The following is a 13,334-nucleotide window of genomic DNA, read 5'->3' on the forward strand; positions in this document are numbered from 1 at the left end:
CCGTAGGGAATCGGCACCTGCACGGATCGTGGCATTGAGAAACCCCGCTGGGGACCTGGTGCACTCTGAGGTGGACCTCCTTGCGGTGCTTCGCACGCATCTACAGATGGTGTATACCGCGGACCCCCTAGTGACGGAGGCGTCGTATCAGCCATACCTTCGAGGCTTGACTCTCCAGACCCTCTCTAGGGAAGATGCGGAGGAACTAGACGCGGCGGTGACGCTCCAGGAGGTCAGAATGGCGTTGGCCGCCCTACCAACGGCTAAGACGCCCGGTGGAGACGGTTTCCACCGGAGTTTTATCAGGCGTTCGCAGATACCCTCGCTCCCTGTCTCCTCCAGATTTACCATGACGCCCTGGAGCGTGGCACACTCCCACCCACCATGCGACAGGGTGAGGTTTGCCTGATTCTGAAGCCGGGTGGGGATAGCTGTGATTCAACGGCCTACCGGCCTATCACCCTAATTAACACCAATGCAAAAATCCTCACTAAGATCTTGGCCACGCGGCTGGCACCGCACATGACGCATTTAGTCCACCAAGATCAGTGCGGGTTCATCCCGGGCCGCAACACCGCCATGAACCTTCGGCGCTTAAACCGCGTTCTCCATGAAGTACGTGATAGAGAGGATCCCCAGGTCCTGGTGTCGAAAGACCTGGCTAAAGCCTTTGATACTGTCAGCTGGGGGTACCTTTTGGAGGTGCTTCGAATGGCTGGGGTGGGACCCCTCTTCTGCGCCTGGATCCGAATCCTTTATAGTGCGCCTACGGTCAGGGTCCGACTCGGAGCGGCCCGATCCAAAGAGTGGCAGCTGGGCAGGGGCACCCGTCAGGGGTGCCCCCTGTCGCCGCTCCTATTCGCACTGGCGATTGAGCCCCTGGCGGTGTCGCTCCGAGCGGAGATGGCCCCCTGGGGGATACAAGTGGGGGATACAGTGCACTTGGTCTCGTTGTACGCCGATGACGCGCTGTTCTACCTGACCTCCCCCCGGGAATCGCTGCCGCTCCTGTTGCAGCACTTGGATCCCTTTTGGTGCGGCCTCTGGTCTGAGCCTTAATCCCGCGAAGTCCTTGATCTTCCCCCTTGCGGACTGTGGTGAGCACCCAAGAGTGGGTTTCCCGTCCCTGGGACTTAGGTGGGAAATGGAGGCCTTCCGCTACTTGGGAATCCAAGTGGCCGTGTCTGATGAGCAGTTGCTGGCCCGGAACGCCGACCGAGTGCTCAGTTCCCTACAACAGTCCGTGTCCTTTTGGAATACGCTCCCACTCTCTCTCATGGGACGGTTGGCCGTCTCGAAGATGGTAATGTTGCCCAGAGTGTTGTATACCTTGCAGAATACCCTGTGCCCTCTCCCTCCTCGCATATTCAACAAACTCAATACGCTGCTCACCTCCTTGCTTTGGGCGGGCAGACGCAGCAGGGTTGCATTGCGCACGGTGGTCAGACGTTGGGAGGAAGGAGGCCTAGAGGCCCCGAGGTTTGACCTATACTATTATGCGGCCCAATTGCTACCAGCCGCGCGCTGGTTTGCGGATACGGACAACTGGGAGTTGAGACTCTTGGCGGGTAGAGCGGATGAGAGGACCCTACAGTTGGCCCTGATGCGGGGTAGGGGAGCGGATGACTCCCTGCCATATATTGTTCGACACACTGCCGGACTTTGGCAGCGAGTAGTGGAGAGAGTGTTGAGGCGGGCCCCATTTCATAGGGAGTTACCGGTGTGGATATTGGCACCGGTGACGTTGATGGAGGAACACATGTCGTTCCGGGAATGGCGTGAAGGCGGCTGTGACACTTTGGCGGATCTGTATCCCGACGATTCTTTCGTGACCCTGGAAAGGGCTATGGAGGCCTTTGGTCTCACTGGGGGGACAGTATCTACATTATAGAGCCCTACAGGAAATGGCGAGGGCGACCTGGCCGCAATATCCGGAGGCGCCCCAGGTGTCCCATACTCTGAATATCCTATTGTCATGCAGCGGGGGATGGCGACTGATAACGCTGCTCTATACGGCTATGAGATGTGATTCGGCCCCCCCCCCCCGTCCCCGTCCTGGGCAGCGGATCTAGGGGTTGCCTTAGACCCGGGACAACGCAAACGAATAGGGACACTTACCAAGAAGGTGTCGTGTAACGCACGCTTCAAACTGATTCATTAAAATTTTGTACATCGCACTTACATAACCCCAGTTGCCTTGCACCGCATTGCCGCAGATAAATTGGATGCCTGCCCTAGATGTGGTACAGTCAGAGCCGGATTTCTCCATTTGGCTTGGGAGTGTCCGCTGGTCGGAGACTTCTGGAAGGCAGTGGTGGTCCACATCAGGAAGATCACGAGCCTACTTATTGACCTAGCCCCACTTCACTGCTTGTTGGCCCTAGTCCCCAAGCCTAGGAAGAGGAACCTCTCATATAAAATGTTGCAATTGCTCTTGGTGTTGGCTAGGAGACGGGTGGCTATTATCTGGATGGCACAGAGGGCACCAGACATGTCATTGTGGCTCCGAGATGTGGGGGAATGGACATTGGCTGAGGAGACGCACATGCAGCATACGCGTAAGGATGAGCGACTGCAAGAGGACTTACTCGCATGGCGAATGATGTGTGCTGTGGGGTCAGTTGGCAGCGATTCCGATGCAACTAGTGCTGAATTGTTCTCCTCTGCGGACTCGGGACCCAAGGACAGGGAGGCGGGGGGTGGGGAGGGAGACTTGGTGTTGGGGCAATGCCCTGCTGACCACGCACAAGGTTCCTTATTGTCAGTTTTGTACGATTGCTTCGCATCCCAAGAATTTGACTCTTGTATCTACTGTTATATCTGCACCTGCCGGAGCTGTCCTGGGATTATGGAATGTGTATACTTGTTTTTCCTTTCTACCGATGCCAATTTTGGGGGGGGGGATTATGTTGTTCATTTAGCTGGAAAAATAAAGTTTAAAAAAAATATATATATCAATGCCAATTTTCAGATCAAGCAGCATCTTGAAGCACCCGCCTGCTGATGTCACTAATTTGACTGAATCAGTTAGGAAGTATAGGTGGAAGGTTGAGCTGGCCTTTAGCACAGCAGGCCGGGACATCGCTTACTTAGTGGGCTAGCTGGACTATTCCTTTAACTGCACATCCCACGATTCGGAACTAGATGGTCACTGCAATGCCATAGATTTGCGCAAATACTTGGTCTTCTTTTTCATTTTTCGATATTTCACCTGTTGTATCCCCAAGCAAATCCCGTTTGTGCATAACCGGAAAACCTGCATTCCCTAGTGATAATCCTTTTTTGTGTTATTTAAATACGGTATTCTCAAACAAGCATTGGCAAAGCCAATCAGTCACACCTATGCAAAAGCAGCTTTGCCAATATATTTTAGCCATGTTGTACACCAGCGTGGCTGCTGTTCAGCATTGCTAAAAGTTAGTGGGTTAAAGGAGAGTGACATGGAGTGGAGTGTCATAAAGTAAGGTGTTGTGGAGTAGATTGGAGTGTTATTGAGTGGCGTAAAGAGTTGTGGAGTGGTGTACAATAGAGCTGGGTGGATTGCCATAGTGTGTTGTGGAGTGTCATGGATGGAGTAGTGTATCATACAGTGGAATTGAATATGCTACTTACCAGTATGCATCTGTTCTTGGCATGTAGGGCTGCGGACATTCATATCTATAGCATAGATCGCCGCCTAGTGTTGGGTCCGGATGATTGCACATTGTTGTCCTGGAAGAGTCTTCGAAGTATCACGAGATAGGTGGCTCCTCCCCTGGACTACAGTGCGCATGGGCATCGACTCCATCCCCAGATTTTTTAGCCATTGTGGCGAAGATGGAGTGTAACAGTGTGAGCGATGACCATGCTAAGAGTAAGTTTGAATTCTGCAGCCGCTACAGGCGCCGGGGAGGAGGGCGGGCGATATGAATGTCAGCAGCCCTACATGCCAAGAACAGATGCATACTGGTAAGTAGCATATTCAGTTCGAGGCAGGTGGGCTGCTGAATTCATATCTATAGCATAGAATATACAGCAGTCCCTCCATTAACGGCGGCCGCCTGTGCCAGCTGCAGACGTTTGAAAAAGTGTCTTAAGAACAGCCTGCCCTACAGCTGATTGCTGCTTGGAGTGCACATCTACACAGTAGTGTTTAGTAAATGTGTGTGGTGTAGACCATGTGGCTGCTCTACAAATGTCTTCCAAAGGGATATTACCAAGGAAAGCCATGGAGGCCCCCAACTTGCGGGTGGAGTGGGCTCTGGGGGGGACCGTTAAAGTGCGCTTAGCCTTGTGATAGCAAATTTGAATACACTTAACGATGCACCTGGCTATACCTGCTTTGGAAATGGGGTTGCCTTTGTGCTGGGCCAAAAAGGCAACAAAGAGTTGTTGTGTTTTCATAAAATCCTTGGTCCTATCGATGTAGTACATCAAAGCTCGTTTGACGTCAAGAGTGTGGAGCATTCTTTCGGCTACTGTCTCTGGGTTTTGAAAGAACGCAGGCAGTTCAATGGTCTGATTGACATGGAACTGTGAAACCACCTTAGGAAGAAATTTAGGGTTAGTGCGCAGCACCACCCTGTTCGAGTGAATTTGTATGAATGGCTCTTGTACAGTGAGCGCCTGGAGCTCACTAACACGTCGCAGAGACGTAATGGCTATTAGAAAAGCCACTTTCCATGTTAAAAACTGAACCTCGCATGAATGCAGAGGCTCAAAAGGTGGGCCCATCAGCCACATTAAGGTTCCATACAGGAGCTGGCGGGGTCCGGGGAGGGATGACCCGTTTTAGTCCTTCTAGGAAGGCTTTAATGGCAGGCACTCTGAAAACGGAGAGATGCTGCCTGTTTTGGAGATAAGCCGCTATGGCGGATAAGTGTATCCGAATGGAAGCATATGCCAGATTGCATTTGTAAAGATGTAACAAATAACAGATGATGTTGTGAGTGGATGCATCTAGCGGGTTGATGTGTTCTGTACAGTAAATGACAAACCGCTTCCATTTTGCTGCATAGCAAGCTCTGGTGGTGGGTTTTCTTGCCTCCCGTATGATATCCATGCAGTCGGGAGGCAAGTTAAGGTAGCCAAATTCTAAGACTTCAGGAGCCAGATCGCCCAGGTTGAGCTGTTGCGGGTCTGGGTGCTGAATGTCGCCATGGCTCTGCGTCAAAAGTCTGGGCGTGAGGTGCAGCCTTTGATGCGGTACCACGGAGAGTTCTAGAAACGTGGTGTACCATGGTTGGCGCGCCCACGTTGGAGCAACCAGGGTGAGTGTCATCGAGTGTTGCTTTAGCTTTCGTGCCACCAGCGGTATGAGAGGTGCTGGGGGAAAAGCGTACGCAAATCTGCCTGACCAGTACATCCATATCGCATTGCCCTGCGACTGTGGGTGAGGGAACCTGGCGGCAAAGTGTTGGCATTTTGCGTTTTCCCTTGTGGCAAACAGGTCTATCTGTGGATGACCCCACTGCTGGAAGTACGGGTGGAGTACTGATGGATGTATCTCCCACTCGTGCATTTGGTGGCTGTACCTGCTGAGCAGATCCGCCATCTGATTGTCCTTGCCCGGGAGGTGTTCCGCCATGAGGAAGACGTTCCTCTGAATGGCCCACTTCCACATGCTCTGAGCCAGATGAGACAACTGTGGAGAGTGTGTACCTCCCTGCTTTTGAATGTAGTACATGGCTGTCATGTTGTCCGTCCGGATCAACACGACTTTGTTGCACAGATGTACTTTGAATGCTTTCATTGCCATGAAGATTGCCATCAGTTCTAGGTAGTTGATGTGCATCTTCTTTTGCTGCGTTGTCCATAGTCCCTGCACCGTGTAGTGGAGTACATGAGCTCCCCAACCCGGGAGAGATGCGTCCGGCGTCAGGATAATTTGTGGCACAGGCTCTTGGAACGGTCGGCCCTTGCAAAGGTTGTGTGGATTCCACCAATGCAGAGAGTTGTATGCCCGACCGGTCACCAACACTAGGTCTTTTAACTGTCCTTGAGCCTGATTCCACTGACGTGCCAAACACTCTTGAAGCGGACGCATATGTAGCCTCGCGTGCGGGACTATGAAGATGCAGGAGGCCATCATGCCTTTCAACTGCATGAACACTCTTGCTGGAAGCGAGTGTTGCGGTCTGAACTTCTGGATCAGCGACTGAATGCTGTCGATCCTCACAGAATTCGGCTGAGCCGTGGCTGCCTGAGTATTTATTGTTGCGCCCAGATACTGCCGCACATGGGCTGGCTGAAGGTGCGACTTGGGATAATTTAGTGAGAATCCCAGATTGTGAAGAAGGTGAATGGTGTGGGACATGTTGACGGCGCACTGCTGGGCCGACTTTGCTTGGACAAGCCAGTCGTCCAGATAAGGGTAAACGTGAACGTTCTGCCTCCTGAGGTGCGCAGCCACTGTCGCCAGGCATTTCGTGAACACCCTGGGCGCTGTGGTCACCCCAAAAGGTAGGACCTTGAACTGATAATGCCGACCCTGAATGGTGAATCTGAGGTATTTTCGGTGTGATGGATGTAGTGGAATGTGAAAATATGCATCCTTGAGATCCAAGGTTGCGAGGAAGTCTCCCTGGTTGAGCAACGGAAGAACTTGCTGCAGCGTCAGCATGTGAAAGTGTTCCGAGAGAATATACTGATTTAGGGGTCTGAGGTCCAGTATGGGTCTGAGGGACCCGTCCTTCTTCGGGATTAAGAAGTACAGGGAATACACTCCTGTGCCTTCTTCCTCCACTGGCACGAGCTCGATTGCCCCTTTTTGCAGCATGACAAGTACCTCCTGCTGCAATAAGTGCAAATGCTCCGTGGATATAGGACGGTGTTTTGGTGGCATGTTGGGTGGAGTGGATGTTAACTCCAGACAATAACCGAACTGGATAAGTTTCCTGACCCACCTGTCTGTGGTGATGGATTTCCAGACTGGCAGGAACTGCTGGAGTCTCCCCCCGACAGGTGTGGTATGGTCGGGGGGCAGCGGCAGGGCGTCACTGTTTGTTGGTGGCAGAGGAACGGGAGTTGTTATTTCCGCGGCCTCTGCCCTTGGCACTGTTGCCCAGATAGCCGCCTCTACTCTGCTTGGTGTAAGAGGACTGCGCCCCACCTTTAGTGTATTGCGTTTGATGGGACATCTGGCCTCTGGAAACACCTCTATTGCCTGAGCGACGAAAAGTACTGCCCCTAAACTGTTGGGACTGGAGAGCTCCCATGGACTTTGCAGTCTCGGTATCCTTTATTTTTTCCAGGATGGTATCCACCTCAGGACCAAATAACCTATCAGGGTTTACCGGCTGATTGAGGATGGTGGTTTGTATCTCTGGCTTGAAACCAGAGATTCTGAGCCATGCCGGACGTCTCAACATCACACTGGTGTTAATGGCCCTGGCCGCGGTGTCCGCCACGTCCAGTGCACACTTAATAGAAGCGTTGGAGATGAGCTTCCCTTCCTGAATGAGCATCTCCGCTGCCTCTTTATACTGATCAGGTAGATGTTGTAACAGTGCCTCTAGTGTGTCATAGTGTGCCCTGTCATATCTGGCCAAGAGTGCCTGAGTGTTCGAGATACGCCAGATATTGGCTGCTTGAGCTGCCACCCTCTTCCCTGATGCCTCCAGCACTTTAGATTCCTTGTCAGGGGGAGGAGCATCACCAGTGGTTTGCGAATTCGCCCTCTTCCGGGCATTAGACACGACCAGAGAGTCCAATGGCAACTGGCCCTTGATGTAGGTAGGGTCGCCAGGTGCCGGCTTATATTTCTTTTCAATTCTAGGGTTGATCACCCTGGCACGTGTGGGTTCTTTAAAAATGTCTGCAGCATGTTTCAGAACCCCTTTCAGCATTGGGAGAGTCTTGACAGTCTTTTCTGCCGTGGAAAAGGTATCAAAGAGGAAGTCCACTTCAATAGGGTCAGCGTGCAGCTGGACGTCATGGTTTTTAGCCGCCCTCTCAATTAGAGCATTAAATGCCGCAGAATCCTCAGTAGGAGAGGGTTTTACATTGTACACCTGAGTGTCCGGGGCAGTTTGCGGATCCCCTGGGTCCCCTGCATCTGCCCAAGAGTCCTGGTGATCCTCAGGATCAGTGTTGGCAGGAAAGTTATACTCCTCGTCATCACCTTCCCCAGCCTCCACATCTGAATAAGTGAGTGAGGGTGTAGCAACTCTTGGAGTCCGTGGAGCAAGTGGCTCAACCAGAACCGGGGAATCCGTAGAAGGCTTCTTGCGCTTCAAAGGAATCGTGTAGGACTCCAAAGGCTGTGTTGCCGTGATCTTTCTCTTGTAGAGGGTAAGTTTACCGGTGTCGGCGTCGATAAAGTGTTCCGACTGCTCCTCCATCAAGGGTTGTCGATGCTTCAAGCTCCCAAGCTGCTGAGAAGGCTTCGACCCTGCAGACCCTTGCACGGGCGCTTCGGCGACCGACCTTGGTGCGAAGGCCTTCGGTGCCAACTTCGGCGGCAACGTAAACAGGAGTGGCGTTGAAGACTTTGGCGTTTTGGCAGCCTGCTTCGGGTGGAAGCATCCTTCGGATCGACCGCTGAAGCCTTGTTCCTGATGCGATGCAGTGAGTCCGACACCTGCTTCGTAAAGGAAGCGGACGGTTTCGTCGACCCGACAGACGTCCTCGGCCCACCAGCGTGTGAAGACTGGAGCGTCCATGTCTTGGTCTTCTCCGGCAGAGGTACAGGATCAGCCCTCTTAGGTGCGCCGTGTCCTCCTTCTGCGTCGACGGCCTTCGGCGCCGACGTCTTTGGGTCGGCGGCCTTGACAACTGGGTTTGGGGCCACCGTCTTCGGCTCGACGCCCTTGATCGATTTTGGATCGACGCCCTTGACCGACTTTGGCTCGACGCCTTTGTTCGGCTTCACCGGGTCGACAGCCTTCTTCGGCTTCGGCTGCCCCGACATCTCGGAAGACGAGGAGGCGGCCAGAGGGACAGACGTCTTCTGTTTCGACGGCGTCTCCATCACTTTCGTTTGTCGACACCGAAGGTTTCACTTTCGGTTTCGTTTTGACCAACGGCGGCTCCGCAGAAGTGTCCGTAGCCGGGCCCGTAGGCGAGGCCGTGGATCTGGGTGTAAGGTCTTGGGTAAGGCCGTGTGGCGATCCCTCGACCTGAGCCTTAGTGATTGTTCAAACGGGGCATAGCTCTTCGTCTGAGCTATCTTCCATGGCCCCATAGGCCTCATTGTCGTCTCCTACCTCGTCGACGACTTCTTCTGCCTCGAGCGCTTCGACGTCCGCGTCGTAGTCGATCTCCTCCGCTGGAGGTGAAATCTGCAAATGAACTTCTTGTTCGTCTGCTTCTTCTCTCTCGAAGATGTCCACCGGTGCCGGGGCCGACTGCTGGGCCTACAGGCGCGCCACGCGCCGAAGTCGAATCGTCTTCTTCGATCGAAACCAGGAACAAGCCATACAGTTGGCTTCATCGTGGTCCGGCGACAGGCACTTGTTGCACACCGGGTGGACGTCGATGTGGGGATACTTCGATCCACACACGGGACATTTCTTGAACGGGCTCCGTTCCATGATGTGTCGTCGAAAGTCTTGTTGCGTCGACTGGGCCTCGAGCACCGAAGAGCCACGCGACTCCTCGGGATGTCCGACTCGGGAACTGAGCCGGAACAGAGCTGGGCACCGAGCGCAAAACAATACCGACGGTATAGGAAAAAAGGCCTTCAGGCCTTAAGAAAAGTCTATATCGATTCCGAACTGGAGATAACGAATATACATCCGAACCCAATGGCGGAAAAAAACAATCTGGGGATGGAGTCGATGCCCATGCGCACTGTAGTCCAGGGGAGGAGCCACCTATCTCGTGATACTTCGAAGACTCATCCAGGACAACAATGTGCAATCATCCGGACCAAACACTAGGCGGCGATCTATGCTTATAGATATGAATTCAGCAGCCCACATGCCTCGAACAGAGAGTTGTAGAGTTGAGGGGCATAGAATATAGTGTCAGAGTGGAGTGCCGTAGAGTGTTAGGGAGTAGTGTCGAATGGTGTAGAGGATATTGCTTAGAGTGGAGTAGATTGTCACTGAGAGAAGTGGCTTAGAGTAGTGGAGTGACGTGGCATAGATTGGAGTAGTGTGTCGTAGAACAGAATTAAGTAAAGTGGTATGGAGTGGCCTACAGGCAGAGACTCAGAGTTGAGTAGTGTCACATAGTGGAGTAGAGTAGAGTTTAATGGAGTAAAGCAACAGAGTGGAGCGTCATACAGTGGCGTAAAGCACAGTGGTGTAGAGTAGATTGGCGTAGAATGCAGTGGTTTTGAGTAAAGTGGTGTAGAGGGCATTTGCATAGAGTGCAGTGACAGTACAGTGGCGTAGAGTGCAATGGCGTAGGGTGGAGTGGCGCAGAGTGGTATAGAGTGGCGTAGTAGAGTTTAGTGGTGTAGAATAGATTGTTTCAAGTATAGTGAAGTGGAGCAGAGTAGAGTGGTGAAGGATAGAGTGAAGTGGTGTAGGGTGGCGTGTACTGGTACAGAGTAGATTTGGAGAGTGGAGTGATGTACAATAGGGTGGCGTAGAGGCCACTGGTGTAGAGTGCAGTAGAGTGGCTTAGAGTTGAGTGATGCAGATGCAATGACATAGAGTGCAGCGGTGTAGAGTAGCAGAGTTCAGTGGCGAAGAGTGCACTCTTGCAGATTAGTGTGTCAGAGTGCATTGCATAGGGTGCGGTGTTGCAGGGTGAAGTGACACAGAGAGCAATGGTGTAGCGTGCAATGGCAGAGTGGAGTGTTGCAGATTAGAGTAGAGTGGAGCAGAATACAGTGGTTTTGAGTAGAATGGCGCGGAGTGGCGTAGTGTGATGTAGAGTAGAGTGGCGCAGCACAGAGTCGAGTAGCATAGAGTAGATTATTTCAGAGTAGTGAAGTGGCAGAGTGGAGTGGTGCAGGGTAGAATGGAGTGGTGTAGAGTGCACTGGCATATAGTGAATGGTGCAAAGTGAAGTGGCCAAGACTGGAGTGGTGTAGAGTGCAGTAGAGTTGAGTGATGCAGATGCAGTGGCATAGAGTGCAGCAGTGTAGAGTAACAGGATTCAGTGACGAAGAGTGCACTCTTGCAGATTAGTGTGTCAGAGTGCATTGGCATAGGGTGCAGTGTCTCAGGGTGCAGAGAGCAGTGTCACAGAGCGCAGTGGTGTAGCATGCAAAGGCAGAGTAGCATATAGTAGATTATTTCAGAGTAGAGTGAAATGGAGCAGGGTAGAGTGCACTGGCATATAGTGGAGTGGTGCAGAGTGAAGTGGCCTTGACTGGAGTGGTGTAGAGTGCAGTGGCGAACAGTGCAGTTGTGCATAATAGAGTGCATTGGCATAGTGGGGCAGAGCAGAGAGGTGTAGAGTGAAGTGGCATAGAGTACAGTAGCGCACAGTAGATTAGAGTTGCGTTCAGTGGACTGACAGAGTGAGTGGCATAGAGTGCAGTGGCACAGAGTAGTGTCGGAGTAGAGTAGAGTAGAGTAGAGTGGCGTAGAGTGTTGCAGAGTAAAGTTGTATGGAGAGCAGTGGTGCAGAGTAGAATAGAGTGGCAAAGAGTTTACTGCAATGGTGTAGAGTGCATTGACGTAGAGTATAGTGGCGTAGAGTGTTGTATAGTATAGTATAGTAGTGTACAGTTTAGTGGCAAAGAGTGTATTTGTTTTGAGTAAAGAGGCATAGAGTGCAGTGGTGTGGAGTAGTAAAGAGTACAGTGGAACAGTGCAAGCTAGATTGCAGTGGCGTAGAGTAGAGCGTCAAAGAGTAGCTTGTTTCAGAGTAGAGTGAAGTGGTGTAGATTGCCACAGAGTGCAGTGTCATAGAATGCAGTGGTGCAGAGTGGATTAGTTTAGAGTAGATTGGTGTAGAGTGGAGCGATGCAGAGAAGGGTGGAATAGAGTGAAGTGGCATACAGTGCATCGACAAACAGTCCAGTTAGAGTGGCATAGAGTGGTGCAGAGTAGAGCGGCGTAAAGTTTAGTGGCCGAGAATGCAGTGGAGTGGAGCAGAGTGGAGTGATGCAGAGTAAAGTGGCACAGAGTGCATTGGCATAGAGTGGTGTGGTGAAGAGTATAGTGGAGTGGCGCAAACTAGATTGGAGTGGCGTACAGTGGAGCTGCATAGAGAGTACATCGTTCCAGAGTAAGAGCACAGGGGCATAGAGTGACAGAGTGTAGTGGTGCAGAGTAGATTAGAGTGGATTAACGTAGAGTGCAGTGGCATACAGTAGTGCAGAGTAGAGTGCAGTGGCATAGAGTGGAGTAGTGTAAAGTAGAGTGGTGTAAAGTTCAGTGGCGGTAGAGTGATGCAGGGCAGAGTGTAGTAGCATAGAGTGGGGTGATGCAGAGTAAAATGGGCGTCAAGTGAATTGGCACAAAGTGCAGAGTAGAGTGCAGCTGCAGAGAGTGCGAAGGCGTGGAGTGGCTTAGAATGAAGTGGTGTAAAGTGCGGTGTGCATAGTACAGTGTATTGGCACACTGGCTGCCAGCACGGATCGGGGCAGTGGTGGGAGGTAAGGGGGTGGAAGAAAAAAAGTACTGCAATGCAGTGTTGTGATTGGTCTGAGCACAGTGGATGGGCACTTAGACAGGTAGTGGGAGTCTGGGCATGTTCTCCACCCAGGCTGAAATGCAGCCTGGGTGGAGAACACGCGAAGTGCACATGACTGCTTGGCCGGCCCGAGATGGCCGGACAAACATTCATGCGCACTTGGCGTGGGCAAACCACTCCTCCGCCTGCACGAGCAGCCCAGTCCCACCCGCCCGCAAAGGTGTAGCAGCAGGAAAACATAAAATGATAACATGGAGTTATCATTTTATGTTTCCTTTATTTCCTTGTTGCAAAGCAGTGGGGGACGCTCCTCTGCCTTAGCGGACGAGGCGCCACTGCATTGGCATAGAGTAGAATAGTGTACAGTAGAGAGGTGTATAGTGAAGTGGCATAGAGGGCACTGTGACAGTGCAGTGGTGCACAGTAGATTAGCGGGACGTAGAGTGGGTTGATGTAGAGTGCAGTGGCATACAGTGCAGTGGCATAGAATAGAGTGGTGCAGGGGTATAGAGTGCACTGGGGAAGAGTAGAGTGTCGTAGAGTGCAGTGTGGTAGAGTGGCGTAGAGTGTTGCAGAGTAAAGTGGTATGAATTGCAGTGGTACCGAGTACAGTGGAGCAGAGTAGAATACAGTTGCATATAGTTCAGAGCTGTAGAGTGCAATGGTGTAGAGTGCACCGACGTAGAGTGTAGTGGCGTAGAGTCTAGGAGAGTAGGGCGTAGTGGCGTACAGTGCAGTGACGAAGAGTGTATTCATTTTGGGTAAAGTGGAGTATAGTGCAGTGCTGTAGATTGGTGAAGAGTACAGTGGAGTGG

Source organism: Lissotriton helveticus, chromosome 3_1 (assembly GCF_964261635.1).
Source record: "Lissotriton helveticus chromosome 3_1, aLisHel1.1, whole genome shotgun sequence".
Taxonomy (NCBI): domain Eukaryota; kingdom Metazoa; phylum Chordata; class Amphibia; order Caudata; family Salamandridae; genus Lissotriton; species Lissotriton helveticus.